This window comes from Lutra lutra, chromosome X (genome assembly GCF_902655055.1).
Source record: "Lutra lutra chromosome X, mLutLut1.2, whole genome shotgun sequence".
NCBI lineage: Eukaryota > Metazoa > Chordata > Mammalia > Carnivora > Mustelidae > Lutra > Lutra lutra.
This window is the reverse complement of record NC_062296.1, coordinates 74,729,320-74,756,322: the sequence shown is the minus strand read 5'-3', so window position 1 is coordinate 74,756,322 and position 27,003 is coordinate 74,729,320. Positions and strand designations below refer to the sequence as shown.

Here is a 27,003-nt window from a genome sequence, read left to right as displayed (position 1 = left end):
AAACTCATAGGTCACCAAACAGATACAACTTAAAGTTATTGTCTCCAACACACATTATAATAAACTGTAAACAATCGGAGAATCTTGAAAGCAGCAAGAGAAATGAATTTGTAACTTATCTGGGAACCCTCATAATACTATTAGTGGATTTCTTAGCAGAAATCTTCCAGGTCAGGAGAGAGTGAGATGATGTATTAAAAGTAATGAAAGGAAAAAAAAATGCCAACCAAGAATACTCTATCCAGAAAAACTGTCCTTCAGAAATGAAAGTAAGGTAAAGACTTTCCCAGGGAGGGGAAAGAAAAAACTAAGGGAGTTCATCACCACAACATAGGCTTTTCAGAAATGGGGAAAGAGTTTCTTCAGGCTGAAATGAAACCATGCTAATTAGTAACATGAAAACATGACAATATGTAACACTGGTAAATGTTAGTGTATAGTCAAATTCAGTATACCTTAATAATGTAATATGGCTCTGTGTTAACCACTTTAGTATAAAGGATAAAGGACAACAGTATTAAACATGGTTAAAAGGGTGCCTGGGTAACTCAGTTAGTTAAGCATCTGCCTTCAGCTCAGGTCATACTCCCAGGGTCCTGGGATTGAGTCCCACATTAGGTTCCCTACCCAGTGGGAAGCCTGCTTCACCCTCTCCCTCTGCTCCCCAACTCCTGCTCTCTTGCTCTCTCTCCATATCTCAAATAAATAAATAAATAATCTTAAAAAAGCACAACTATAGCTATAATGATTTCTGAAGGAATATACAATATAAAAAGATAAACCGAGACATCAAAAACATAAAAGATGGGGTTCTTGGTGGCTCAGTCAGCTAACCATCTGCCTTCAGCTCAGGTAATGATCCTGGGGTCCTAAGATCAAGTCCCATGTCAGGCTCACTGCTCAGTGTGGAGTCTGCCTCTTCTTCTGCTTGCCACTCCCCCTGCTTGTACTCTCTCTCTGTCAAATAAATAAATAAATAAAATCTGTATTTAAAAAGCCATAAAAGAGGAAAGGAATTAAGAGGTTAGAGTTTTTGTATGTAATTGAAGTTGTTAACAACATAAAATACATTTATATTTATGTTTTATATAAGCTTCATAGTAACTACAAAACTACAATAGATTCTCAAAAGATAAAGAGAAGGGAATCAAGCATACTGCTACAGAAAATCACCACCTCACAAACAGAGGCAGTAAGAGAGGAAGAAAGGATCAAGGGAAGTACAAAACAGACTGAAAACAACTCATAAGATGGAATTGTAATTCCTTGCCTGTCAACAATTACGCTAAGTGCAAATTAATTCAGTTCTCCAATCAAAAAGCATTGAGTGGCTGAATGAATAAAAAAAAAGATAAAAAATATGCTGCCTCCAAGAGATTAACTTCAGCTTTTAAGACACACATAAGCTCAAAGCAAAAGGATGAAAAAAGATATTCCATGAAAATGTAAAGGAGAAGAGAGCAGGGGTAGCTATATTTATATCAGAAAATTGGCTTTAAGCCAAAAATGGTAACACGAGACAAGGTCATTATATGATGATGAAGGGGTCAATTCATCAAGAGGATATAACAATTGTAAATACATCTGAACTGAACATCAGAGCACCTACATTAAAATACAAACAGACAAAAAAAGAAAATATAAAAACAATGACTTAATTTGCTAAAATGAATATTTATTAATTTGCCATTAAATAAAATATGAAATAATATTTAATTTTTAAAAACACAGATGGGGACACCTGTCTGCCTTCAATTCAGATCATGATGCTGCAGTCCTGGGATCCAGCCCTGCACTGGGCTTTCTGTTCAGCAGGGAGTCTGCTTCTCCCTCTCCCTCTGTCTGTCTCCCCTGCTCCCCACTTGTGCTCTCTTTCTCTCAAATAATAATAATAATAATAATAATAATACAAACAAATCTGAAGGGTCAATAGACAATGATGCAATAGTAGCAGGGGACTTTAATATCCCACTTTCACTTTCACAATGGATAGATCATTCAGACTGAAAATCAATAAAGGAATATTGGACTGGGATTATACCTTAAGCTAAATGGATGTAACAACAGCACACATATAGAGAACTTCCCAGCCAGCAGGAGCAGAATACACATTCTTTTCAAGCACACACAGGATAGATCCTATCATAGGTCATAAAACAAGTCTTAGCAAATTATCTTTTCCAGGTATCTTTTCCAGCCACAGTGGTATGAAACTAGAAATCAATAACAGGGTCGAAATTTGGAAAATTCACAAGTATGTGGAAATTAAACAACACACCCCAGAAAAACCAGTAGGTCAAAGAAATCAAAAGTGACATTAGAAACTATCTTGACACAATAATAAATTGAAGATATATTTGCACTCCAATGTTCACTGCAGCATTATTTATAATAGTCAAGATATGGAAACAACCTAAGAGTCCATCTATGGATGAATGAATAAATAAGATAAGAAATGTGTGTGTGTGTGTGTGTGTGTGTGTGTGTGTGTGTGTGTGTGTGTGTGTGATGGAATATTATCTGGCCATGAGAAAGATGGACCTTGAGAATATTATGCTAGGTAAAATAAGTTATACTGAGAAAGATAATACTGTATGATGTCACTTTTATGTGGAAGCTAAAAAAGCTGAACTCATAGAAACAGAGAGTAGAATGGTGGTTGCCAGGAGCTGCAAGCTAGAGGAAATGGGGAGATGGTCAAAAAATATAAACTTCTAGATGTAAAATGAGTAAATTCTGAGGATATAATGTACAGCATGGTGATTACAGTTAGAATATTGTATGATATACTTAGAAGTTGCTAAGAGACACCTTAACTGTTCTTACCAAATATACAAAATATCAGATAAGTGAGGTAGTAGAGGTATTAACTAACCTTATTGTGGTAAACATTTCACAATGGTTGTGTCAAATGAGTATATTAAAGCTTACACAATGTTTTATGTCAATTATATCCCAATGAAGCTGGGGAAAAACGTGAAGGATGATTTTGGGCAAATTAGGAAAAGGAACCCTTTCTTCTGGGTAGATAAACCTCACTGAGTGAGATATGGGCTGGATTTCAGCCCCCACCACCCCTTGGCTATAGCATGGCCTACATACCTGATACTGAATGTTGTGTAAACCTTTTCATCTTTCTGGTATCTTCTTTCTCTTATGTGCCTTTACCCATTGTTTTTTGGTTTCTCTTTATGAAACTCTGTGTGTGTGTGTGTGTGTGTGTGTGTGTGTGTATACTTTTAGTATTCCCAAGGGCTTCCCAGTTTATTCACAAGGATGTATAGATAGAAGCCAAGTCCCTTCCTAGGCCTGCATCTATACTGTACAATTCAGAGACAGCCATCTTTTACTGAGTCATACATCAGAGAATCAGGCTTACTGATGGAGGCACGTGTATTGAAGCCAAAATCCAAGACAAGGATGAATGAAGTTCTTACTACATCAAATGTTTGGCTTGAATAGCTCTAACATGCTAGATAGGAAAAAAGGGAAGGGCATTTGAAAAATCTAGACAAATATATTTTTAAAAATTAGCCATTAACCCATCTTTTAGTGATTTTACAAAATTATATCTTTGATGTTTACTTTATTTTGATCCACTGTACAAGTACTACATTCATTTTATTTTCCTTAAAGAGTAATTTGTTACAAAAAGGTACAGTTTTATTTTAATTTATAATTCACCTTTATTATATCATTTTAATTTTATTTATGAAGGGCTTTATCTTGTATTATTTAAAAATCATCTGATAATTTTTTTATTCTGATGTCTGCTACTAAAACATTTCATAGTTAAAAGAACAAATAAAATGGTGGTTGCAGAGATATTTGCTAGAATATACTTTAAACTATACATTGCATTAGAAGGAGATGATTTCACTAGGCCTTTGGTTTTCTCGTATAAAAGTTACAGCTTTGAAGATCTGTAGAGCAAACAGTATAGTCTATTTGGCAGGATAATGCTGTTCTCTTCGATGTCACTGTCATCCAGTTATCAGTTTGTCACTTCATTAGAGAGACCTTCCCTAACTTCCAAAGTTAAAGAAGTTCAAAGATCACCTCATTTAATTCTTGGTATGGCACTTATTAGTCTCTGATATGGTATGGTAGGTTCGTTTCTGTTTAATTGTTTTTCTGTCTCTTCCAACTTCAAGAGGGCAAGATACTTCTATCATTTGTCAATGGGTGTGCTCCAAATGTCTAGAGTAGTTCTAGGCATGTTAAATAGTACCTCAAATAAAAATTCTTGGAAAAGTGAATGAATATATGGCAGATATATTAAAGTAAAAATTAAATATTTAAAAAACAAATCTTAAAAAGATAATGTGAAAAAAATGGAAGTCGCCAACACATACTTTGAATAATGTAAGTAGTAAGATTTTGTATTTCAAAATGCAAAATAGGTAAGACATTTTCCTTTATTTTTTCTTTCCTTGCAAGCATTGTTCTTTTGTTACTTTACACATATCAACATTTCCTTAATAAAGAGAGTTTTTAACCTTGAGTCCTTCCTACAAATAGCAAATTTATTTTTTTATTATTTTTTGTTATTTTGTGTGTATTTACACATACAAACATACAAAACCTCCACACATGTATATAGATGTATGTATGTTTTATAGCTATAATTTTTAATAAATGTGTTTATAACCATTTGCAGTCATTTTTATGTGCTTATCATTATTGTCATTGTTTATAAATAAATATGTGGTAGTTATATCTCCATCATTAGGTTGTAAATTCCCTGTGGGCAACGAGCATTTTATAATGAAGAAATTAAGTCAGAACCATTACATTAAAAACACAATACTTTCAAATATACTTTTGAATGTTCACCTCAATGTTCTAATTAAATTCTATTTTCAGTATACATATCTGCTTATCTGAATGCCTTTAACAATTTGAAATGACTTACTGAGTATTCTAACTCATCCGGTATTGAAGAGAAGCATATCAAAATTGTCTGCTATTCAAATGTGCTATCACAAGCTATAAATACAACACTGCTCTTTGGCAAAGGTGAATTAGTTGTGTTGAAGCTTTTTTGATAAAAGTTATTCCTCACAGAAGTGAAACATGAAGTAGCTGATTTATTCCTACAAAAGCCATGTTAAAATCTCTGCCTTTAATGACAAGCCTCTACTTCAGTAGATGTCACTATATTTTTTTTAGAAAAATAGGAAAGCCCTTGCATTTTATTAGCTTCAAATGATGCCTCACTAATGAATGAAAATAATTCAAGAAGAGAGGCTCATTGTACAGAACAAGTAAATATTATACATACAGTGCTCATTTGCCTATAATTACACAGGTAATATCTGCATTTATTTTCTTAATTTCTTATTATAAGACAATTGCATCTCATCTTGCAGTGTTTAATAGCAATTGTTTCTATTGATAGAATAATAGCACATTCCTTTTCTACGACGTTGAATGACAAATAAATTTAGATTGTAATCACTTATTATTCCGTCTCTAAGCAAAACCATTCAAGAGTTTCAGTTCCAACGAAAAAAAATCAGATTTCCTACTAAAGTTGACCACATGGGAGCATTCTAGATAAGTCTGTATCCTGTTTATCATCTTACCCTTCAGTTGTGGCCATAACCATTATTTTAATAAGTCCAGTTGGCTAATAACTTTATGATTTTCTAGACGTGCCACTCTAAAACCATAGAGTATTTAAGCTCACATTCCAAACTTCTTTTTTTTTTAAAGATTTTATTTATTTATTTGACAGAGATCACAGGTAGGCAGAGAGGCAGGCAGAGAGAGAGGAGGAAGCAGGCTCCCTGCTGAGCAGAGAGCCCGATGCGGGGCTCGATCCCAGGACCCTGGGATCATGACCTGAGCCGAAGGCAGAGGCTTTAACCCACTGAGCCACCCAGGCGCCCCACATTCCAAACTTCTATAGTAAATAGGCTTTCTGTTTCTAGCTCTAACCTTATGTAAATGCATTGGCCAATGTCAGGTATGTGTGGAATGACAGATGTGCAGTTACACTGAGTCTGGTTCAGACTTTCTTAACTGAGTTCTCATTCTGACTTTAATGTAAATTCTACCAGGAGACAAGAATATTAGATGAAATGATCACATCACTTTTGAGTTATCTTCTAAAAGTTGATGAAATGCTATTCACAACTAATATTTACATGTATCTTTTTTTAAAATTAATTATTTTATTTATTTTATTTTATTTTATTTTTTTAGTGTTCCAAGATTCATTGTTTATACACGTGTCTTTTATTTCTGATATACTTTCTAAATGATTTACCTGCTTCTAGTCTTTTGAAAAGTGTAATGGATTTTATTGCTGCCATTACATATTGCCACAAACTTAGTGACTTAAACAAAACAAATTTATTATCTTCTAGTTCTAGGGGTCAGAATTCCTACTCGAGCCTTAGTAGACTAAAATCCAGATGTTGGTAGGGCTTTCTTTCTTTTGGGAGGCTCTAGGGGCAGATGTTTCCTTGCCTCTTCCACCCTCAAGATGCTGCCCATATTCTTGGCTTGTGGCCCATTTTTCTATCTTCAAAGCCAGCAATGATCAGTTGAGTCCTTCACATACCACTTGACCCTTTTTTCATTGTCACATTTCTATTTGCGGCCAGGAAAGCTTCTATTTAATGACTGGGGTGATTAGGTTCAGTCCACCTGTATTTTCAAGATAACCTCCCCAACTTAAATTCTACAAACCTTAATCACATCTGCAAAGTCCATTTGGCTTCATAAGATAATATCTTCACAGGTTCCAGGTATGAATGTGTGGACATTTTTGGCAGGGCCATTATAGCGCTTTCTCCACCTGGTCTTTAACCATTCAGTCTGTCTAATGAGCTGAGTGCTTCCTATGGGTAAGCATGCTGCACTTTGTAAAATGTGATGTTACATTTATGAAATCAAACATCATAGTCATTATTTACTAATATTGGAGAAAGTTTAAACAGAACCAAACTTCATTTCTGACCCTAGCTTTCTTCTGTTGTTTCCTCATTAATTATTTTTAATAAGGACAGATGGTGGAGCTTTTTTTTTTTAAACTTTTTGCTTTAACAGTGTTGCAATGCAACGTTGGAGAAATAGCCAGTGTTGTTGATTTTGTAGGGTAAGACTGAGAGTCTAGCTAAATTTGTATCAATTCAGGACTAAGAACTCTGCTTTTGCCAACTGGGGGATTCTCCCTTTGAGCCAGGTTTCCTGGTTACACATAAGAATTACTAGAGGATTCATTTTATCTGGTGAGTAAAAAGCCCCCATCTCTAAGGCAACTCCCATTAACTAATGTTGATGATACCACTGGTGTAGATTAGGGAGCTTTTAGAAATTTATAGCATTTGATTTAATGTTCATAGAATTATGAATGCTAATTTATTAATTCATACTTAATATTCATGCATTGCTTAGATAGATAATTAAAATGTATGTATGATTGATCTATTCTGGCATTCTTTAAACAGTGACACCCTTATAGTTATACCTTTAAGGAATATCTCTACCCTATCTTTCAATATTTAACTTTTTCCCCTCTCTTACATGTTTTGTGTGTTTTGTTAAATAGATAAAAAATATATAGTTTTTTAATTTTAATAGTCCACCCAGAAGAAAAATACCTGTGGATGCTTCTTGAGTAACCTGAGGACACAGAGTATGTGTGCACTTAAAGGGTAAAATAATTTTTCAAAATACAGCAAAATGTTGGACTCTCTTAAGTTTTAGACATTCTATTTTGAAATGTATGTTATTAGATTTCATCAGTCCTTCACATTAATACTTTGCCTTTTGTCACAAAGACAGCACCAAGCTGGTTGATGGACTGTTAAAATTAAGCACATTGATATACCTGGTTTTTCTAATGCTTTTATGTGTGACAATTCCTATACAAGAGAAACTTAATGAGTTTCCCAAACCTGTTCTTCTCAATATCTAATCTAACTAGTACCTTAAGGAGAGTATCTGTATTATGTCTCTTCAGTGAAATCCCTATAGATGGGCTTAAGACAGCCATATGGCTCTAAACTTACTACATGCAGAAAATTTAACTTTGCTTCGCTTCTTTCGTTCTTAGGAAAACAATCTTCATTTTGTTGATTAACTTTCATTTAAATGCTTATTTTATACTGTCTTTATTTGGACTATGCTTCATTAAGCCTCAATTTCCATTTAATTTTGCTTCTCTCCTATTGCTTGACTTCCAGCGTCTCAGTTCACTAATGAAATGTTTTCTAACCTGTGAAAATTCAGAAGTGCTCAAAGACTCATCAAAGTATTCAGGTTTCTAGAAGAAAAATTTAGGTCTTCTGAGGCTTCTGGGGCTGGGGTACACTACAAGACATAAACATGGTTCTTACTTTATAATCATTGAATTTCAATTCCAAGTTCCCGTATGTTAAATCTACCGATCTGATAATGACGTCATTTTCCAGTGCCTTGCTATTTCTCTTTGTATCCTGTTTCAGTGGTTGTTCTTTTTGACCTGATCGTGACATTTCCTAATTCAGTTTGAAAATATGATTAAAGTTTACCATCATTTATAGAAGATGAATATTAAATGGTCTTGTGTATACATTTAGGTGAAATAAGAGGCGAATGCTCAGGCACAGACAAAACTAATTTTTTGTTGTTATTTCAGAAGGCATATAAATTCAGGTCATAGCACAGCGTAGGGCAAAGAAAGTAGAAAAGGGACACAGAAGTCGAAAGGGTTTATCAGTCTCACATCTATCTCCTAATCCCATATCTAGGCTAATGGGACTTTATACTGATTCACTTTCCCAGTCCAGGGCTCCAATCCCAGGCACAGTTGCTGTCTCCATCATCCATGACCAGTTCTCTTTTACTGAGCACAAAATAGTGATTGTGGTACATTAGAGAGAAAGCATGGCTGGACACTAGCCTGGTGGTTACTGTTCCCTATTTTCTCTCACTTTTGGCATTTTTACAGACTTGTGTTCTTAGTTCTGATTTAGAGCCCTGGTCCAGGTTCTCAAATTCACCAGTCATTGCCTAAAGTCAAGCATGGTTTGGATTCTAGCTCTTGCTTGGTTAAATCATTTAAATTGAAAGATACACTATTGCACTCAAACCCATCTCCCTTCTCCCTCACTCCTTCCCTTTTTCTGTCTCCCTTTCCACCTACATCCCCCTCCTATTTCCCCACTCTTTTTCTGCCTGAACAGCCTGGCCCTTGATTCCAGGTCTGATCTCTGTAATAAATGAAGTTTCTTTATTCTGCAGGCCCTAACTAAGCAGATCAGAACACCTAATATCAGTGAATACCCAGTGAGCTTAGCAGTTGATTTTACCCGAGCTGTGACCATGCATAATCTTTATTTGACTTTTATTGGAAACTATATTTTCATATACTATATTGTGGATAGTATTTTCATGTATTTATTGTTGATATAAGTAAAAGTCCATTCATTGTTTCTTCATTTACCATTTACCTATATATAAAGTAGCTTCCTACATGTAGAATATTAAAATTTGCTAAACTAAAAGTATATTTATCTGATTAAAATCTCCATATTTTGATAAAAATAAATCACATAGTTTAAACTAACACTTAGCTCTCATTCATTTTAGTGCAAATGTCTCTATTTTTATTAATTCATTCTTGAAAATTTTATGAGAAAATGCCAAATGAAATTTTCACTGATATGACCATGGAAAGGAGGATGCACTAGTATAAAGTCCTTATCCTCTGGAAGCTTATAATCTGATGTGTGAAACAGAACATAAACAATTCTCCTAACTTCTCAGTGACTGGAAATGCAAATAATATTACATTTGAAAATGAAATCTGGTTTCATAAGGCTTGAGAAATATTTTTACTTTTCAACAGCAAACCCTCCAATATCCTAGGCTCATAGGGCAGAAACAACATAATCCTGATTGATAATGTGTTATGATCATATATTTCATAATTTCATTATGCAGTTTCTTCATAGTTTTCAGAAAAAAACTTTCAGGCCTCTCTCTGACTTATTTACAACCAATTAGGTGTAGAATATCCTGGATTTTGATCGCTATAATGCATTAAAAAACATTTAAAAGTGGATGTTTCCTTAACATTTCTTGTTAACAATAATAATTTTGTCACAACTTTTCATAGTAATGTGATTCTCACACTTGGAGCCCCTTATGCCTCAACCTTACCTACCACCTGAGTATATTTCTCTATTCCCCATTTTTAAGAGATGTGTGCTAATAATATCTTTCCTTGAATATAAAGTCTTTCACTTTAATACTTGGTCTTTATCTGTTTTGTTTTTGTTTTTGTTTTGTTACCCAATCTTTACATGAACTTAGGTTCCAGTGAAGTACTAATGTAACTTTCAGTGTTTTTGTTTCAAAAAATAACTACCTTTAATTTTTATCAAATCTTAATTTTATTTTAGTTCTAATTTGCAATGTTCATTTATCACATTAAATTTTTAAATTTTCCCTTGCATGTGTTACTCTTTTTTTAAGAGTTTATTTTATTTGAGAGAAAACATGCTTACCAGTCGGGGGAGGAGCAGAAGGAGAGACTGTTCAAGCATATTCCCTGCAGAGTATGGAGCCTGATGCAGGGCTAGATTCCAGGACCCATGAGATCATGACCTGAGCTCAATCCAAACCAAAACCGAAAGTCAGATGCTCAACTGAGCCACCCAGGCAACCCTTGCTATACCTCACCATCAATTATTCCATATACCTTTTGCTATCTTACTGTTATAGATTACAATTAAGCAAATTTTGGAAGCAGCCTTGTTCTTTCTCATATTCAGAATATAAAATTTTGGAAGGGGACTATAACATATTTCTATAATTTTGGCAATATCACTAAAATAAATAGAAAAAACATGAAGAAGAATATAATAAGAAATAGATTAGGCATGCATCATCAAATATAGATTAACACTGGATCAAATATAGAATAACACTAAAATTTGACAAAGCTTTTTTGGGATTTCATACTTGCTTTTCCTGTTTATCTATTTTTGTCTTGTTTAATTTTTTTAACTCTTAGGTTTATAGACATTTCTGGTTTAGCCTATATCATATCATTCAAGAATTTCTAACATCTTTAAAACATCATTTAAGTTTATTTTGCTCATTCAGAGTTGCTACTTCCAAACTTAATAAGAAGACTGAGGGAAGAATAGGTGTTGACAGTAATTAATTTTCTTGCATGAAGCAGCTACATAGCAACTAATTATTTTTCAGGGGATTTTTTTCCATCATTATTTTGTTAAAAATATTTCTCTATATTATTTTTCAGCATTGTCAGTTTTCTGACATTGATGTAGCTATTAATTTATTCATAAACTGAATTTATTTTCAGTGTCTGTTTATGCAGCTTTTTGTTTTTCATCAAATTGCTTATGTTGTTTTCCATATGAAAAATAGATAACTGACTAATTTCTTTCCAAATAAAAACTGTGTATCATTCCCTACTGACTCTGTGGAAAATGTAATAATTTAAGAAGATACAGTATGCTTTTTGGTGGAATGTATTGTACAACAGCTTTTATTTTTATTCTATCTCAAATGCTTTTGGGATCACCTTAAATTTGGTGATTTTTCCATAATTTAATAGTTACCAGAGCAAAATGTTTGAGTTACCAAGGCTAGAGCTAACAATTGCTAGAACCTTCTGATGTGAGCCTTTCCTCAAGACCAAAACAGTTTAGTGAGAAGTCACTGGACAATTTCTTACTAACTACTTGGCAGGCAATAAGGTTGCCCTTGCCAATGGCACTAACCATAGTGAGATGTTCAACCAAGAAATGGTCACTTATATCATTAAAGATGGAGTTCCTCTCTTATTTCCCCTTTAACAGTCACATTTTTTCTGTCAGTTCACATCTCCTTTGCTTTGAGAGATGAGGCTCCTTCAGTCTCTCTCTCAAGTTCAATCCTTCTACGCTCAGGGTGGATGCATATGGTGAGTGGGGGCATAATTCCTGTGAAAGCTCTCCATTGACTTTGCCTATTACAATCCCCCATCCCTGCTTCATTTTTACCTCATTTCCTTTTGCTGTCCTTCCATTTGTCTCTTATTTTCCTTCCGTGTTTTCTTCTTTTCATCTTTGTTGATTTGTTTCTGTATTCCATTAGTTAAGCCTAGCCCCCTTCTTTTGTCATTCTTAATGTTTTCTTTCATTTTTTGTCCATTTTTAAAAATAACCTTGACTTCATTGTTCTTTTCTTACTTTCAACTTTAGTTTCCATCATTTAAAAATTTAGTCCAGGTGTAATATACCTCAGGTTGACTGCACAAATACTGAATATTTTATTAAAGAATTCATTGTCTTACACTGTTTATATTGATTAACACTGTAAGTTCCTTTCCCATAAATTTTGGAATAAGCATTCTGTTACTTATCTGTTTATGTACTTCCTTCCTTACATAAACCCATCTTTTAAGTTTCACTCTGCATATGCCTAGATGATGTATTTTGACATTAAGAATATCATTAAATGCCAAATATTCTCTTGAGGAAAACTTTAATGTCACTAAGAAAAAAATATGAAATTTTATTGAATATACAGAAATGCATGATAGTTAAACAGTTGAGAATCAGTAATAAATTCAGTAAGAATTCAAAACTTTTTGAGAATTGAACTACAAGGGCTCTTTATTGACTGAAACAGTGAGTAAATTTGGACAAAATAATTTTATTATTTTGTAAAGCATTCTAAATAAGAATTACTAAAGATAACACTTGAGATCCAAAAATATGGTTCTGAAAGTGTCACTGTTAATGGAATTTTATGTTATAAATTTGTTATATAATGTATAACTGTATAAATAGTCTCAAATAGAATCTGGGAAGATTTAAATATGGTCTTTGTGTTGCCAAGTCTTATGACATGTTTAATCAAGAAATGGAACATTATATCAAAGAACTGTGCTTAGCAATTAAAGCCAATCCAGTCATAGATTCGCAGTTAACAGATCCAAATGTTGGTAGCATAGTCTGGCTCTGACGAGTTTTTTTTTCCACAATTTTTTAAAATTATTATTCAAAAAGTTTTAGTATAACATCTATTTCAGCCTAGTGAATTCATTGAGGATAATGTTTATGTTTTATTCATTTTGGATCCCCTCCTAGAACTGACTTTTTCTGCTATTACATACATATCAGATGACATTCATTGCAGGACACACAGCTTTAGGTTATAGGTCAAATAACAAATATATAACACAAATGCAAATATATAAGTAAGTCCATTTATCATTCTCATTTAACAGCAGAAGACTTAATATAATTAATCCTATAATCCTAGAACAACTATCCCCTCAAACTGTGTTGAGTCAGGGCTCTGTTTTCTTCCTCAAACTAAGGACAGGCATGCCTCTTATTAATTCACTTCACTTTATTGTGCTTCACAAGTACTGTGTTTTTTAACAAATTGAAAATTTATAGCAACCCTGCAAGTCTCTTGCCATGATTTTTCCAACATTTACTTACGTTGTGTCTCTGCGTTACTTTTTGCTAATTCCTGCAATATTCCAAACTTTTTCATTATTATTGTATTTGTTAGGTAGATCTGTGATCAGTGATCTTTGATTTTCCCATTGAAATGTTTTTTGATGTTCCATATAACATCCTGAGCTTAATGTGAATACATTTCATGTTTTCTGATTGCTCCACCGACTAGCCATTCCCCTATCTCTCTCCCTCTCCTCAGGCTTCCCTGTTCCCTGAGACACAACAATATTGAAATTAAGCCAATTCATAACCTTACAATGACTTCTAAGTGTTCCAGTGAAAAAAGAGTCACTTGACTCTCACTTTAAATCATGAGCTAGAAATGATTAAATTTAGTGAGGAAGGCAGGCTGAAAGCTGAAATAGGCCAAAAGGCAGGACTCTTGTGCCCAACAGCCAAGATGTGAATACAAAGGAAAAGTTCCTGAAGGAAATTAAAAGTGCTAATCCAGTGAATACGCTGTTTACAAGAAAGGAGAACAGCCTTCTTGGTGGTATGGAGAAAGCTTCAGTGGTCTAGATAGAAGATCAAACCAGCTACAACATCCCCTTAAGCCAAAGCCTAATCCAGAGCAAGGCCCTAACTCTCAATTCTAAGAATACTTAGAGCAGTGAGGAGGCTACAGAAGAAAAGTTTAAAGCCACAGAGTTTGGTACATAAGGTTTAAGGAGAGAAGCTGTCATCATAACTTCAAAGTGCAAGGTGAAGCAGTAGTGCTGATGGAGAAGCAGCAACAAGTTATCCAGAAGATCTAGCTAAGATAATTTATAAAGATGGCTACACTGAACTACATTTTTAGTGTAGATGAAACAACCTTCTTTTGGAAGAGGGTACCCAGGACTTTCATTGCTAGAGAAGAGAAGTAAATGCCTAGCTTCAAAAGTTCAAAGGAGGGGCGCCTGGGTGGCTCAGTGGGTTAAGCCTCTGCCTTCGGCTCAGGTCATGGTCTCAGGGTCCTGGGATCGAGCCCCGCATCGGGCTCTCTGCTCAGCGGTGAGCCTGCTTCCCCCTCTCTCTGCCTGCCTCTCTGCCTACTTGTGATTTCTCTCTCTCTCTCTCTGTCAAATAAATAAATAAATAAATAAATAAATAAAAAGTTCAAAGGACAGGCTGAGGACACATGAAAAATTGTTCAACCTCACTAGCCATCAGGAAAATTCAAATCAAACCCACATTGAGATACCACTGTACACCAGTTAGAATGGCAAAAATTGACAAGGCATGAAACAACAAATGTTTGAGAGGTTGTGGAGAAAGGGAAATGCTCTTACACTGTTGGTGGGAATGCAGGTTGGAACAGACACTTTGGAAAACAGTGTGGAGGTTCCTCAAAAAGAAAATAGAGCTACCCTATGACCCAGCAATTGTGTTACTGACTATTTACCCCAAAGATACAGACATAGTGAAAAGAAGGGACACATGAACCCCAGCGTTCATAGCAGCAATGGACACAATAGCCAAACTGTGGAAAGAGCCCAGATGCCCTTCAACAGATGAATGGATAAAGACAATGTGGTCCATATATACAATGGAATATTACTCAGCCATCAGAAAGGATGAATACCCACCATTTGCATCAACATGGATGGAACTGGAGGATATTATGCCAAGAGAAATAAGTCAAGCAGAGAAAGTCAGTTTTCATATGGTTTCACTTATTTGTGGAACATAAGGAATAGCATGGAGGACATTAAGAGAAGGAAGAGAAAAATGAAGGGGGGGAAATTAGAGGGGAAGAAAAACCATGAGAAATGGTGGACTCCAGGAATTAAATTGAGGTTTTAGAGGGAAGGGGATTGAGGGGATGGATAAAACCAGTGATAGGGATTAAGGAGAGCACATATTGCATGGAGCACTGGGTGTTATACACAAACAATGAATCATGGAACACTACATCAAAAACTAATCCAAGATCTATAAAGAACTCCTCAATCTCAATACTCACAAAACAGATGATCACATCAAAAAATTGGCAGAAGACATGAACAGACACTTCTCCAAAGAAGACATACAAATGGCTAACAGACACATGAAAAAATGTTTATCATCATTAGCCATCATGGAGATTCAAATCAAAACCACATTGAGATACCACCTTACACAAGTTAGAATGGCCAAAAATAACAAGACACTAAACAACAAGCATTGGAGAGCATGTGGAGAAAGGGGAACCCTCTTCCACTGTTGGTGGGAATGCAAGTTGGTGCAGCCATTTTGGAAAACATCGTGGAGATTCCTTAAGAAATTAAAAATAGAGCTACCCTATGATCCTGCGATCTCACTATTGGGTATTTACCCCAAAGATACAGATGTAGTGAAAAGAAGGGTCATATGTACCCCAATGTTCATAGCAACAATAGCCACAATCACCAAACTGCGGAAAGAGCCAAGACAGCCTTCAACAGACAAATGGATAAAGAAGATATGGTCCATATATACAATGGAATATTATGCCTCCATCAGAAAGGATGAATACCCAACTTTTGTAGCAACATGGACAGGACTGGAAGAGATTATGCTGAGTGAAATAAGTCAAGCAGAGAGAGTCAATTATTCTACAGTTTCACTTACTTATGGAGCATAAGGAATAACATGGAAGACATTAGGAGAAGGAAAGGAAAAGTGAATTGGGGGAAATCAGAGGGGGAGACAAAGCATGAGAGACTGTGGACTCTGAGAAACAAACTGAGGGTTTTGGAGGGGAGAAGGGTAGGGAGATGGGTGAGCCTGGTGGTGGGTATTAAATAGGGCACGTATTGCATGGAGCACTGGGTGTGATGCATGAACAATGAATCTTGGAACACTGAAAAACTAAAATTAAATTTAAAAAAACTAATGTACTGTATGATGACTAACATAGCATAATAAAAATTATTTTAAAAAGATTGTATAGAGCTGAGATGTCCTTCAACCATTGAATGGCTAAAGAAGATGTGGTTCATATCTACAATGGAATATTATTCAGCCATCAAAAAGGATCAATACCTATCATTTGCATCAACATGAATGGAGCTGGAAGGTATTATGCTAAGTGAAATAAGTCAATCAGAGAAAGACAATTATATTGTTTCACTCATATATGGAATATAAGAAATAGCACAGAGGATCATAGGAGAAGGGGAGAGAAAACTGAATGAGAAGAAACCAGAGAGGGAGACAAACCAAGAAAGACTCTTGGTTCTGGGAAACAAACTGAAGGTTGAAGAAGGGGAGGTGGGTGGGGGGATGGGGTAACTGGGTGATAAGCATTAAGCGAGGCACATGATGTGATGAGCACTGAAGTGTTAAACACAACTGATGAATCATTGAACACTACATCTAAAACTAATGATATACTATATGTTGTATAATTGAATTTAAATTAAAAAAATAAAATGTGAAAAAATTTAAAAAGGTCAGTCTGACTCTCTTGTTATGGGCTAATGCAGCTGGTAACTTTAAACTGAAGCCATTGCTCATTTCCCATTCCAAAAATCCTAGGAAACTTAAGGATTATGTTAGATCTTCCTGCACTCTATAAATGGAACAACAAAGCCTGGATGACAGCACATCTGTTTACTGCATGGTTTACTGAATGTCCTAAGTTTCGTGTTGAGACTTACTGTTCAGAAGAAAATATTACTGCTCACTGACAATGCTCCTAGTCACTTAAGAGTTCTGATGCAGATGTATGATGAAATTAATGTTGTTTTCATGCCTATGAACATAACATCCATTCTGCAGCCCATGGATCAAGGAATAATTTTGACTTTTAAGTCATATTATCTAATAAATACATTTTGTAAGGCTATAGCTGCCCTAGATAGTGATTCCACTGATGGATCAACCTTTTGGAAAGGATTCGCCATTCTAGGTGCCATTAAGGACATTCATAATTCATGGGGAGATGTCAAAATTATCAACACTGACAGGAGTTTGGAAAAAGTTGATTCTAGCCCTCATGGATGGCTTTGAGGGTTTTAAGACTTTAGTGGAGGAGTAACTACAGGTGTGGTTGGAACTAGCAAGAGAACTAGAATAAGAACTGGAGCCAGAAGATATGACTCAGTGGCTGCAGTGTCATGATAAAACTTGAATGGATGAGGAGTTGCTTCTTTTGGATGAGCAAAGAAAGTAGTTTCTTGAGATTGAATCTATTCCGGTGAAGATGCTGTGAAGACTGTTGAAATAACAGCAAAGGATTTAGACTCTTACATAAACTTAGTTGATGAAACAGTGGCAGAATTTGAGAGGGTTGACTCCAATTCTGAAAGTTGTACTATAGATATAATGCTATCAAACAGTAACAAATACTGAGAAACCATTTGTGGAAATCAATATGGCCAACTTTACTGTTGTCTTATCTTAAGAAATTGCCACAGCCACCCCAACCTTCAGTAACCACTGCCCTGATCAGTTAGCAGCCATCACCATGGAGGCAGACCCACCACCAGCAAATATTATGATTTGCTGAAAGCTCAGATAACAGTCATCATTTTTAGCAATAAAATATTTTAAATTAAGCTAAGTACATTGGTTTTTTAGACACAGTGCTACTGCATACATAAGCTACTGTATCGTGTAAACATAACTTTTAGGTGCACTAGGAAAACAAAAAATTCATTTGACTCACTTTATTGCAATAGTCATTTTATTGCAGTGGTTTGGAACAAAACCGACAATATTTCCAAAGTATGCCTGTAGCTCATTTAAAAACCTGCATTGAATAAACCAACAAGGTTTTCTTTCTGCCATGCCTATTGGATTATAACTTTTCCTGTTTACTCTTATGAAAACTACATGTATAATACTCATAGAAGGACTCAAAGGGTATGACACGCTCAAAAGCTTCCAATCTCAATGGTAACAATATATGTTCAACAAGCCACCTAATTTGTTGTTGGTTCCTTTACTGATAATTTTAAGCCAAAGTTTCTAGAAATGGTATTTTATATAAAAGAAGGCTTTTGCCATGGCTGTTCCAATAGTGATGTCACTTAAAAACTTTAAAACTTTATAGAAAAAAAATGTTGAAAATTACTTTATTTTGTAAATTTCATTGATTTGTCCTAAAGTTTTGCTTCTTTGGCCAGGAACCATTTGGAGATTAGTTGGCCCAAGATCAGTGTAAACCTCACAAGGGATGCTTGGAGAGAATATGTTTCCTTAGAAATGCTGTAAGATTGAGACTGGGAAACTCATTTTCCCACAGATAACAAGTTTCATGGCATAAATCTTTTCTTTATTCTGCAATCAATCTCCTCTCTCCTTTTCTATTTTTTTTTTTTTACTTTTTTTAGCTTTTAAAAATTAGTTATCTGGGTTATATCTCTGTCCTATATAAGTCAGGGGCACTTGTTATTGTTAACCAAGTATGCACACAAGTAAATTATTTTATTTTTGACCCCAACTCAAATGCACCGAACCCAAGTATCCAACATTAAACCTGAAAACACCAAACACAAAAATAAATTCAGAATGGATTAAGGACCTAAGTATGAGACATGAAACCATTAAAATCCTAGAGACACAGGGGAGCCTGGGTGGCATAGTCAGTTAATTAGCTGCCTTCTGCTCAAGTCATGATCCCAGGGGTCCTGGGATTGAGCCCCACGTTGGGCTCCCTGCTCAGAGGGAAGCCTGCTTCTCCTTCTCCCAATCCCTCTGCTTCTGTTCTCTCTGTCAAATAAATAAATAAATAAAATCTAAAAAATAAAATAAAATAAAATCCTAGAGGCACAGGCAGTACACCTCTTAGTCGTTGGTCATAGCAACTTCTTACTAGATTTGTCTCCCAAGGCAGGGGAAAGAAAAGCAAAAATAAACTATTAAGAATTACATCAAAATAAAAAGGCTGTACACAGTGAAGGAAACAACAAAACTAAAACCCAACCTACAGAATGGGAGAAGGTATTTGCAAATGACATACCTGATAAAAAAAAAAAGTTAATATCCGGGGCACCTGGGTGTCTCAGTGGGTTAAGCCTCTGCCTTCTGCTCAGGTCATGATCCTAGGGTCCTGGGATGGAGCCCACATCGGAGGCTCTGCTCAGCAGGGAGCCTGCTTCCCCCTCTCTCTCTTCCTGCTGCTCTGCCTACTTGTGATCTCTCTCTCTGTGTCAAATAAATAAAATCTCTTTTAAAAAGTTAGTATCCAAAATCTATAAAGAACTTATAAAATTTAACACCCAAAAAATGAATAATCCAATTAAAAACTGGGCAGGAGGCATGAACAAATATTTCTCCAAAGACACAGATGGCCGACAGACACTGAAAAGTTGCTGAACATCATTCATCATCAAGGAAATACAAATCAGAACTACAATAAAATGTCATGTCACACCTGTCAGAATGGCTAAAATCAGCAACATAAGAAACAAGAGGTGTTGACGAAGATGTGAAAAACGGGGAACACTCAGAAAAAAAAGGAACACTTGGGCGCTGTTGGTGGGAATGTAACCTGGTATAGCCACTCTGGAAAACAGTACGGAGGTTTCTCAAAAAGTTAAAAATAGAACTACCTTATGATCCAGCAATTGCACTACTGGGTATTTACCCAAAGAATACAAAAACAAATACAAAAACACCAATTCAAATGCACCTGTTTATAGCAACATTATCTATATAATAGCCAAGATATGGAAGCAGCCCCAGTTCCCAAGTTCCGAGTTTCACTGATTGATGAGTGGGTAAAGAGGATGTGCCATATCTATTTATCTATCTATCTATATCTATATCTATAACGTGTGTGTGCACATGCATGCACATGCTATATATGTGTGTGTTACAAACATACACACACACACTGGAATATTATTCATCCATAAAAAGAATGAAATCTTGCCATTTGCAATTACATGTATAGAGCTACAGAGTATAATGCTAAATGAAATAAGTCAGAGAAGGACAAGAACTATATACCATATGATTTCATTCATATATGGAATTTAAGAAACAAAATAAGTGAGCAAAGGGGAAAAAAGAAGAAAGAGAAAGAGAAACCAAGAACCAGACTCATAGTTGTAGAGAACAGACTGAGGGGAGGTAGGTGGGGGGATGGGTGAAACAGGTGATGGGAATTAAGGAGGGCACTTGTGATGAGCTCAGGGTGATGTACAGAAGTATTGAATCACTATATTGTACACCTGAAACTAATATAACAATGTATGTTTATTAACTGGAATTAAAATTAAAAAAACAATGTTCAAGAAAAAAAATAATGAAAAAGTGGAAGTGGTCCAGAGACACCTAAATTAAAAAAATTAATGCTACATACATCACATTGTCTGTATGGAATGTTGAAAAAGTCCAACATGATTTTAAATTCCTCTGAGAAAGTTGATCCTTTTAAACTTGAAGGATCAAAACATCAGAGGTGAATCAGCTCTTTTGAATTCCTATTCCTATTGTGGAAATTGGCTAGTATTTTCATTATTTTGGTTAGGTTAGTTTTCTTTTTGGAGCCATGAAAAATGATCTGTTTATTATAAATTAGAATAATCTTAGAAATAATGTGAGAGTAAATCATCATTTAATAAAACTGAAATAAAATGCCAAGAATAAACTATAAAAGACAGTGGGATCACTCATAGTTATTACTGTCAGTTTAAACTGAAGAAAACAGTGTGATTTCTAACATTATCAGAATTAGGTAGTAAGTGAAATACAAATGTGAATCTGTACAGTATTGGATTTAATTTATTGGATTTATGCTTATTTGATTAATGAATGAGTGGCAGAAATTTGTAAAGCAGTCATTTCAACACAGCACATAGATTAGACAATGGCAGGTAAGGAAGTATTTATTATTCCATTATTATTGATAGAGTTTTTGATACATTTTATTTTTCTGTGAATGTTCAGAATTTTGTCTACCTCGGGAAATATGTATCTACTCTGAAAAATAGGAGAGAGTAGGTGGAGAACATCGGCTCCCCACAAAGTTCTGGGTAAAGATAAGGAGAGAGAAAAAGAGCAAAAACAGAGGTACGATCACAAAAAAACCTTATGAAAGGTGGCATTTGTTCTAGAGCGTCATGTGTTCCATTAACACATTAACTTAGCTTTAAAGTTTAAATCATTTGTGCATGGCTTGTTTCAAAATTTTATTATTTTACTTTTCTTCAGCTATCAGAAAAATTCCCAATTAGACTGAACATGTTCTCTAATAGTATCCCAGCTTTTGTTGCCTTTTTTATAGTCTTTTGTAGCAAGTAAGACATCTTCCCTACAAACCTTCACTTTCCTTATACCAAGTCTTTGTCGAGCATGAGATATTGCTCATAGGCTATCTTTCTAGATCCCAAATCAGCATAACATGCTTACACCCTATTGCTTTCCAACACAAACATCTTCTAGTCCTACTGGGCTACTTGGTATCATCCCAGTGTATCATATACATTCCCAGACCCAGATCTCTGCTGACCCCTTCGGCCTCATATCTTCCTTCTTCCTCATCACATCCCTGAATCCTCTCCATGTACAAGACCAGATCATATGAAATTTCTTCTAGTCTGATCTCTCCTTCCACTGAACTCAGGTAAGAGATCAAATCTGAAAGGGCTTGAATCCCTTCTATTACAGTCAAGTCCAATGTTCTGTGTCTTTGGAGATTATGTTTGAAAACCCCTGGCAAAGGAGAACGCATTACTTCCCAATGAGGTACAGTCTTTGAACAGTTTTGGAAAGTAGAAAGTTCTTGTGCAGCAGTAAGACCTGCCTCAGTATAACCACTCATTTCTTCTTTAGTCTTGCCGTCCTTGACACTAGACTGAACACTTCTTTATATTAGGAATATTTCTGTATTCTCCAATGCCTAACACAATGATAGGCATGTTGTACACGGTAAAAATATATTTTTTAAATACAACCTGTGTTTGAGTTCTTTCACTCTCCTACCCATTCTTCTCTGTATGAACCACGTTTTTTTCTGTGTGCCTCCCTGGGAATACACGTATATAGTCTGAACTTTATAACCCACAGTGGTCTACACTGACTATAGTAAAGTTACTCTTTTTTCTAGAAAAGCAGCCTGTGTTCATATTTACCAATATTGTATTGGTTCATCATCCTGCTGACAGCAATTGTGCTTATACTCAATTAAACTGAAAGACAACTATTACCATTACTATTACAGCTACAACAATGGCTATTGCTACTACTACTTATTTTTATTCTTATTCTTATTTTGACCCCAAACTGTGTCTTCCTTACCTTTTTTTGGTAACATCTGTGGCTTGGGAATCCGAGTATAAAATATGTTTTATTCTTGTTAACTTTATGCTAATTTATGATAAATTTATGTTAATTTATTTATTTATATTAGGCCTACAATTCCCCTCATGGAGATCATTTTGGATTTTGATTCTGTCATCCCATATTCAGTAACCCATCCATATTTGCATTACTGGTAAATCGCATAACTATTCCTTCTATGACTTTATCCACATCATTGACTTAAAATACTCAATGGGAAAGGTTGGAGACCTGCCATTAGAGCCCTCTCTCTCTCTCTTTCTCTCAAAATGGATCAATTAACCTATACTATTTTACTCTATTACTATATACTTGTACTATATTACTATATGTTATATATTTTTATGTTACATTATCATATACTACATGTATATAGGAATATATATTTACCTCGTTCCTATCACATAAATAAAATTTTGTAGGGTGAGATTAATGATAGGAATATAATAAATGACATGTCTTATTCAAAAGAAATGGATGATAATGGAAATGTAGCATGCTTAGTGTAATCATATGATACCTTGGGGAGTATATAACACATGCATATTAAAATAGTTGTTTTTATTATGTGTATTCTCTCTCATTCCATTTAACTTGATAATTACTTGACTACAGTTCCTGAAATTGAGCAAAAGACTCCAAGGAAAATTTGCAAAAACATTATAACTTAATTCTAGAATAAAATATACTCTAGGGTGTCCAGATGGCTTACTCGGTTGAGCTTCCAACTCTTGGTTTCAGCCCGGTTAATGACATCAAAGCTGTGAGATTGACCCCTCATCAAGCTCCACACTGAGCATGGAAACTGCTTAAGATTCTCTCACCCTCTCCCTCTGCCCTTCCCCACCACTAGAAAAAAAATATGTATATTCTGAAAAATATTAGGAATAATATGAAACAATCTACTGATAAACATTACTTTCAGTAAATAAAATGAGCGGTGCTCTCTAAAGTTTCTGTATTTGTTAAAACTTCTTAAAACTCCTGCAGTGATATGTATTGCTGAGGCTGTTTAATTTTTTGTTTGGGAAAATCTTAAAGACCATTTAGATCGTTAAGCCAGTAAATTTACAGACAATTATATAAGCTTGTGTTATTAATGTCATTAAGTAATCGCATAAGCCTTAGAGACTGCCATTTGTTACTGATTCTCTCCCTCAGGTATTTAGCATTATATATTTGAAAGAATAAATGATGCCACATTCATTGATCAAGAAAGTAACCACATTTTGTCAAAATATAGATAAGCACGTCTTATAAACTGTAGTAAAACCAAACATTCATGATATCTTTTACAAACAGTCCCATTCTCTTTGAAAGATTTACATCTATTATAAATCCCATATTGTTTGTCTAACTTAATGACTCAAGAAAATGTAACCTAAAAGCGAAAACATTAACATAATAAAATAAATAATGGCATTAAATCACTAGTTGGTCCATTTGCATTAATGGTCTGTATTTCTAGACAAGTAATTTTGCCCTCTTGTCTTAATTCTGTTTCAGTTACCAATCTTACTATCTCATTTTAGCAGAAAATGTCAGTTTTAAAATCTGTGTTTTCTTATCACAAAGAATTTATTTAATCAATGTCCTACTGATAGGCATTTAAGTTGATTTTAATCTATCGATGAAAGTAAAAAGCTTGGTATCTTAAAAAAATTTTTTAACATAAAATTCTGAGTCTGGTTCTGTATGAGGAGTATATATTTATTTTATATATATTCAAAACACCCCGTCATCTATTCTCTACTTAAAATTGTAGAATTAGGTCATTGTTGCAGTGAAAGAAATGGTTAGCTAGGATAATTTTTTAATGAATTCTGCTGGAAACTTGAAGAGTTTAAAAACTCATGTTAAAATCTTGATTTGGATTTTAAAATAACAATAGGATTGAATACAACTACTATTCCTCAGCTACAATATGATTGAATACAACTACTATTCAAGTTGCTATTTTAAAATAGTTGAGTCTGTTCCTTGGTTCATTTGTGAAACACAGCCTACCTTACCAAAAGGATCAAAACTTACTCATATCCTTAGCTAATGTAAGAATATATATTTTTAGCTAAGTTTTATTTAAAAAAAATCAACAAGATTTATAAAAACAATGGCTAAAGTTGACCAAACTTCTGTAGAGTGAATATAATCTTCCATAATTTCTGGAAACTTCTTTAAAATGCTATATATCTTAACTGGTTTGACCTAAAACTTAATATATCTGTATTTATTTTTATATCTCTGTAGACAGCAGGTGATTTTTAAGGTTATACTGGTCCATAATAATAGCACAGTTTTAAGAAAACACAATTATAAGAAAGAAATGTTAATGACCATGCTTTCATTATATAGCAGGAACTATGCATAGTATTTAAAAGATTTGATTTGATGTCAGAAAATTATGAAAATTAGATCGTTAGAAACCATCTACTTAAATATACAATATCTGTCACAGATGTTTCTGAATACCATAAACTATGTATCCCAAAATAAATGACTTCGAACTATTTTCACACATTTTTCCGACTTTGTTTTAAATGAAACACCTACATATAACACAATTTTAACTGACAATAAGATTAAGTGCTGAGTTTTCATTTTTTACTTAAAAAGTAAGCATGCAAACAGTCAAGTTCACTGTCAAATGCAGCATTATTTATCTTAATGCACATGTTTAGTAACAGCACACTGCAACTGACTTTTTAAAAATCAAAATTGATTTGTTAATTCTAAAGAATTATAATGAAATCAGTCAAGACAGTTAAACTTAACCAGATTTCTTTAAAGCCATAACCTTAATGTTCAGCATTTCTCTTGAAACATAGTATGTACTTTCTTTTTGTTTCTTTGTGCAAACTCTATGCCATTGTAGCAGGGACTGTAACCTCATTGCCGCTATAGGCAGTGTCAGTTACTTTGCTAATGATTAAAATGACTCATACTGATCCACAGTGATTCTCAGTCAATTTTTCCTGGGTGAAGATGTGCAAGTAATTAAATAGAAGCAACAAAATTGTTGTTCAGATATGCTCATTAATTTTGCCCGAACATTCATGATCTTTGACAAATATTTTCTTATACTGTCATATCTTGCCATTGCGAATTTAATGATACTATTGTAAAAATAATGTTAACTTTACTAAAGGAATGCTTAATATAAAATTTAAGTAATTAGAGTAGCACATCTTTGGGCTAAATGTTTTCTCCTCTTGGTGGATTTTATCGGTTGAATGACTGATTATTCTAAAAGCTTTTCCTACAGAAGTTTTATATTGTACCACTCACAAAAGCAGAGTATTCAGTCACTTTGGATATCCTGATGATTGTTTTTGATGAAAAGAATTAGTGTACTCATTTTTTATTGTTCTTGATGAAAAGAATTAGTATACTCATTTTGACAAGAGAAGATATGCAATTCCCTTTACTCCAGAAGTTTGTGTCTCTTTTTAAATTAAATCATTTTAAAAATCCCATTCCCCATTTATCTTTATTAAGACATTTTATGCAATCTGAGTATAATGTATATGTGCATGTTTTTTTTATTTCCAGACTGATTGCTACATAGGGGAAAGGGGGGTTAAAACTGTTGCAGTTATATTTTAATGTTCTTAAAAATCTTTCTGCAGAAATATATTGAGCAAAGAATGTGCACATGTGTTTTTTTTTTTTTTGATTCATGAAACAAATGTATAAACTCTGGGACTTAAATTTTTATGTAAATCTCTTTAATGAATTATAGAATTCCCAAGGAATCTGGAGAGTTTTGTTGTTCTAGTTGTTCTGGTGAAAAACATTGTTTTGGTATTTGTTACTATAAAACACACACACACACACACACAGCACCACACACACACACACACACACACACACATCAAAGCCTTGCTGTCTACCTGTACTAATCTGTCTTGTGTACCTGAAGTACACTAAGTGGATCTGTTTAGGTTATTTGAAATGAGCTATTTAATGAAGTTAGCTGAGTTACAATCTCCTTCACTGGCCTTATAAAAATCAAGAGGGCAAATCTGAAGGAACCTATTTGGTCTATCTTATTTAGTCATGTTTTACTGAACTTGAACTTCCACAGCAAACTGTACAGATGTTTACTGAATAGAATTTGAAGTTTTCAAGAAATAGAGGGAACGAAGCTCCACTATAAAGGCATAAAGCAAAATAAGCATATTCTCAGACACCATGATGGCCTACAGAGAAAGAGAAATATCTTAAGTGGTGTCAAGGATGTTTTGTATGAAGAACTGAGAAAATTCTCTCAATTTAAGGCAAGTGA

At 34.4% G+C, this 27,003-nt stretch overlaps 1 protein-coding gene across 1 annotated transcript in view; it reads left to right on the top strand.

The window, feature by feature from the left end:
- The window catches only part of IL1RAPL1 (interleukin 1 receptor accessory protein like 1), a 1,432,909-nt gene that overhangs the window by 927,738 nt on the left and 478,168 nt on the right, over nucleotides 1-27,003 (top strand). The gene's annotated exons all lie outside the window — the stretch shown is intronic.